The sequence below is a fragment of the Ipomoea triloba genome, chromosome 6 (genome assembly GCF_003576645.1).
Source record: "Ipomoea triloba cultivar NCNSP0323 chromosome 6, ASM357664v1".
Taxonomy (NCBI): Eukaryota; Viridiplantae; Streptophyta; class Magnoliopsida; order Solanales; family Convolvulaceae; genus Ipomoea; species Ipomoea triloba.
Genome location: NC_044921.1, coordinates 6,347,087 through 6,353,459, shown reverse-complemented (window position 1 = coordinate 6,353,459; position 6,373 = coordinate 6,347,087).

Here is a 6,373-nt window from a genome sequence, read left to right as displayed (position 1 = left end):
ATAATTCTAAATTAAAGAAATACATATGTATCATTTTTTGTTGTAGCTACTAATTTACTTAATTTAATAAGAGTAAAATAGAGTGAGAAACTTAATTATGTCAAATTTGATTGAGATGAGGTTCAAACCTAAGATCTTTCTTATAGAAATTAATGGGTAAGTTAACAGTTAACGGAATATTAACGGAGAAGAGAATATTTAACGGAAAACTTAACGGATAATCATAAAAGTAAGGTTAAATTAGGTAATCTCTATTAATAATATTAATCTGAATTATCTTAACCATCTATTTGATTAAATAATTAATCTGAACCATCCATTTGATTAAATAATTTGACCGCCATTTTTTCTACTCATTTTAGGTCTAACTCTCTTTGGCTCTTATTAGTATAGTAGATAATTAAAATTCGTGCTACCTTATTAATTAAACTGAAAAATAATGCACTATTAATTTTACACGTTGAACTCAAAGTTGGACGCTGATTCTTTACCTTAAGCGGGAGCACATTATATGAGTCAATATGAAAGTTCAAATATTGAAGTTGTAATATATTTAATTTCAAATATTTTGCTTTTACCAATGATATGATGTTCACAAATAAGACAACTTTGTCACGTAAGTGCCGATAGTTTGTCGGTCCTCAAATTAAAGTTCATTTTATATACCTTGCATTGTGGAATTTTGAATAAAATTAAATAATATTCAATTCATACATTGGAAATAGTTATTAGACCATTCACATTCCAACAACGATATTGGATTGTTGTACTTGTCACTCAACATTATATTTATGGCCTGTTTGGTTGGATGTAGGTTGGGGATCAGTGAATTTTCAAACTACAGTGTTTAGTTGGAGGGAATTACAATTTCGTAGAATTGCAATTCCCTCTAAATGTTGAATTGCAATTCATGGGATACCCCCATAAATTGTAATTCGGTGGAGAGGAGGGGCAACTTGTTGGTGTAAAGACAATTTTGCCCCTCCTCCCATACCCTTNTATTTGCAATTCGGTTATTGTTGGTAGCATAGATGACAACGTCATGCAATGAGATTATGATATAGGAGCTATGGACTTTCCTTTAGGTGTTCTGCTTGGTGTTCATTTGGTTCAACCATTATTGTTGAATGAGGTATTGTGGATAAAGAAATCCATAGTTTAAGAAAAAAATTAAATTAATTAATAAAAATTTGAAAATTTAAAATATTATGTATTCCAAATATATTAAAATGTAGTTTCTCGCTTCAATTTGCTGGGTAAGGGGTTATTTGAGTACTCTCTTTGTCAACCAATCCCCAAGTAGTTAATATAATTAGCTTCAAATTATTTTAAATTTTTTTTTCATAGTATTAATAAAATACTTGGTAAATAAATATATAACATTATTTTGTACTATAACTTTGATATTTAATTACAAGATATTGTAAAAATAAGATAATGGACAATGTAACGAATATCAATTGATAAATTTGAATGTAAAGATTCTTTGCATGAGAGAAAATAAAGACAATATAACTAATGAAATTATTTCTCTTATTTAATTTAATTTTTTGATAATGAATAATTTTTTCAAATAAAGGTATTGTAGACACATAATTCTAAATTAAAGAAATACATATGTATCATTTTTTGTTGTAGCTACTAATTTACTTAATTTAATAAGAGTAAAATAGAGTGAGAAACTTAATTATGTCAAATTTGATTGAGATGAGGTTCAAACCTAAGATCTTTCTTATAGAAATTAATGGGTAAGTTAACAGTTAACGGAATATTAACGGAGAAGAGAATATTTAACGGAAAACTTAACGGATAATCATAAAAGTAAGGTTAAATTAGGTAATCTCTATTAATAATATTAATCTGAATTATCTTAACCATCTATTTGATTAAATAATTAATCTGAACCATCCATTTGATTAAATAATTTGACCGCCATTTTTTCTACTCATTTTAGGTCTAACTCTCTTTGGCTCTTATTAGTATAGTAGATAATTAAAATTCGTGCTACCTTATTAATTAAACTGAAAAATAATGCACTATTAATTTTACACGTTGAACTCAAAGTTGGACGCTGATTCTTTACCTTAAGCGGGAGCACATTATATGAGTCAATATGAAAGTTCAAATATTGAAGTTGTAATATATTTAATTTCAAATATTTTGCTTTTACCAATGATATGATGTTCACAAATAAGACAACTTTGTCACGTAAGTGCCGATAGTTTGTCGGTCCTCAAATTAAAGTTCATTTTATATACCTTGCATTGTGGAATTTTGAATAAAATTAAATAATATTCAATTCATACATTGGAAATAGTTATTAGACCATTCACATTCCAACAACGATATTGGATTGTTGTACTTGTCACTCAACATTATATTTATGGCCTGTTTGGTTGGATGTAGGTTGGGGATCAGTGAATTTTCAAACTACAGTGTTTAGTTGGAGGGAATTACAATTTCGTAGAATTGCAATTCCCTCTAAATGTTGAATTGCAATTCATGGGATACCCCCATAAATTGTAATTCGGTGGAGAGGAGGGGCAACTTGTTGGTGTAAAGACAATTTTGCCCCTCCTCCCATACCCTTTGTCTTTTTTTTTTTTTTTTTTTTTAAATTTTGAAAGAATTATTATTATTATTATTATTATTATTATTATTGTTATTGTTATTATTATTATTAGAATGAATTCTTATTATTTTTTTGAAAGAATTATTATTATTATTATTTATTTATTAATTATTATTATTATTATTATTACTACTACTACTACTACTATTACTATTACTACAACATCTACCACAACATAAAGGCATTTTAGTCATTTTGTCGCTTCTTACCTTTCAATTCCATGTACTCTTATTTCTACGTACCAAACACTGTAATTTCAATTCCTACTTTATTCATTGAATTGCAATTCCACCGAATTACAATTCTGTTCCCTCTAATTCCCTACTCCCAACCAAACACCTTGTTAAAAAATATATTAATTTAATGCTTACATATCTTTCTTCCCAATGCTTACATATCTTGAAAGGCTTGCAAGCAGTTGATTATTAATGTCAAGCCACACACAATCGTATTATTACAATTATTTAAAATTAAGTTGAAATTGCAAGAATATTGAAAATGATAATGATAAATTGTAATTAATGATGGTAATGTAGTGTGGTTGTGGTGGTGGTGGTGGTGGTGTGGTGGTGTACGTGGTGGTGGTTGTGGTGTGGTGGCGGTGGTTGCGGTGGTGGTGGTGATAGTGGTAATGGTAGTGGTGGTGGTACGATGTTAGTATGGAAATTGAAAAATGGCTTCCCAAAGAAGAGACGAAATTATTTTTCAAGAAAATGAGAGTACTTTCCTTTTGACTCACATTTTCACTCTTTACCAAATATTAGAAACTCGAAAAATAATTTTCAAAAATTACTTTATGAGTTTTCAAACACACCCTAATATTAAATGATCATACACAATAGAAATTTCTATTTTGTCGGTTAGATAAGATTTTTTCTTATACTTTTTTCTACCTTAGATTAAGGGGGTATTTGCCAAAGACCTTGTGGTCAAGCGGCACCCGGTGTACACTCCCATGTGAAAGGGAGCAGGTAGGTTGAGAAAGTAGCTATGAACAGATACTACATTATAATCGAGTCAGTAGAACTCAAAAAAAAAAGATTAAGGGGGTATTTATACACAAAAAAATATCTTTATACACCTTTGCTAATTTTTATTATATAGGGACATGCTATTATTCTCCCAAACCAATGTTAGCATTATTATACCATGATACTACCCTTTTGAATCAATTTTCTCCCAAACCAAACAACAAAATTAATTAACATTCTTCGTAATTTCTTTTTTTCTTTTTTTTTTTTAGAATTTCAATTCTATTTCTAAAAAAAAATTTTTTACGAACCAAACATACCGTAATGATCCAAATTATTGCCACCTTAAAAAATAAGTATATTTAGTAATCTATTATCTACTATACTAATAAGAGCCAAAGAGAGTTAGGCCTAAAATGGATAAAAAAAATGGCGGTCAAATTATTTAATCAAATGGATGGTTCAGATGAATTATTTAATCAAATAGATGGTTAAGATAATTCAGATTAATATTATTAATAGAGATTACCTAATTTAACCTTACTTTTATGATTATCCGTTAAGTTTTCCGTTAAATATTCTCTTCTCCGTTAATATTTCGTTAACTTTTAACTTACCCATTAATTTTTATAAGAAAGATCTTAGGTTCGAACCTCATCTCAATCAAATTTGACATAATTAAGTTTCTCACTCTATTTACTCTTATTAAATAAAATAAATTAGTAGCTACAACAAAAAATGATACATATGTATTTCTTTAATTTAGAATTATGTGTCTACAATACCTTTATTTGAAAAAATTATTCATTATCAAAAAATTAAATTAAATAAGAGAAATAATTTCATTAGTTATATTGTCTTTATTTTCTCTCATGCAAAGATTCTTTACATTCAAATTTATCAATTGATATTCATTACATTGCCCATTATCTTATTTTTACAATATCTTGTAATTAAATATCAAAGTTATAGTACAAAATAATGTTATATATTTATTTACCAAGTATTTTATTAATACTATGAAATTTTTTTTTAAAAATAATTTGAAGCTAATTATATTAACTACTTGGGGATTGGTTGACAAAGAGAGTACTCAAATAACCCAACAAATTGAAGCGGAATCGCTCTATTTTACTCTTATTGAATTAAATAAATTAGTAGTTACACCAAAAAATGATACATATGTATTTCTTTAATAGCATGAAAAAAATAAAAAAGAATAGTTTGAAACCAATCATATTAACTACTTGGAGGATTTATTGACAATGAAAGTACTCAAATAACCCATTACCTAGCAAATTGAAGCGAGAAACTACCTTTTAATATCTTTGGAATATATAATATTTTAAATTTTCAAATTTTTATTAATTTATTTAATCTTTTTTCTTAAACTAGGGATTTCTTTATCCACAATAACTCATTCAACAATAATGGTTGAATCAAATGAACCCCAACCAGAACGCCTAAAGGAAAGTCCATAGCTCCTATATCATAATCTCATTGCATGGCGTTGTCATCTATGCTACCAACAATAACCGAATTGCAAATAACACACTATCAACAAAAAGGAAGAGAACAAATAGTAAAGATGAAGGCAATGACAATGTTACTTAAAAGAGAATTAAGAACACTTAGAAAAATTCAAATGAAAAGTAGTATTTATTTAGACTATCATTTTTAGACCAAATATTTATACTATCGATTTTACAAGGTTGCAAACATTTATTTTAGTAATAATTATAATGAATTTTCTATATTATCTTGAATTCATATATACTTTGAGTTAGATATTTAAATAAAAAAATTCGACATTCAATTACCCATGTATAAACTTTTCCTATATAATCTTGCATTGATATACTTTCAAATATTTATTTAAATATAAACATTGGGCATTAACCCATACGCGCAATGCGCGTATAAAACTAGTGTGCTAAATAAGCGTCAAATGAATAGAAACCTGTTGAATATGTAATAATATTTGAACTTAATTATGCTTTTTTATTTGTTTAAAATATATTGACAAAACTTTTTTTTTTTTTAAGAAATTCAATTATGCTATATATTCGTTCAATTTATTAAGCCTCTGTTTGGTAACATACTAACATAGTTAGTTTATAAGTTAATTTTGACTTATTTGATTACTATTAGCTGTTTGACTTGGTTAAATATTCAATATAAGTGTGTGATTAATTAGTTTTTTTTTTTATAAAACAACTTATTGTTCCAAAATGCTAAAATTAAAAAAAACTACTTAGTTCAAAATAGCTTTTTCGATCAGTTTTTTGAGAAAGATATTTTGCATGTAATCAGCTATCAGCTAATAGCTAATTTACCAAACATCTTTCTACAATCAGTTAATTCTATCAAGCAGTTAAACCCACTAACCTAATCAGATAACAACTATTTATCAAACACCCCTAAAGCATCACTACTAGAGGTTTTTTGGAGGACTTTGTCAGAGAGAAAATTAGTGGTGGCAGAGTACAACTGATGTGGAGACCAAATTTAGGAGAAATTTAAAAATTTTGCAGGAGATGTTAGGAAATGATTAAAAAAATAAGCACCCAAGTAGCGCGTTTGGGTGCACTTCATGCCCAGCGGGCGTGTGTTCTCCACGCGTCCGCTGGGGCGAGTCAAAGTGGACACCAACTGGCGGCCACTCTGACTTTTAAACAAACTTTATTGTTTTTTTTAGGTTGTTAGAATTTGTTTTTTTTTTTCTTTTTTCTTTTCTCTTTTTTCTCTTTTTTCTCTTTCCTCCTATATT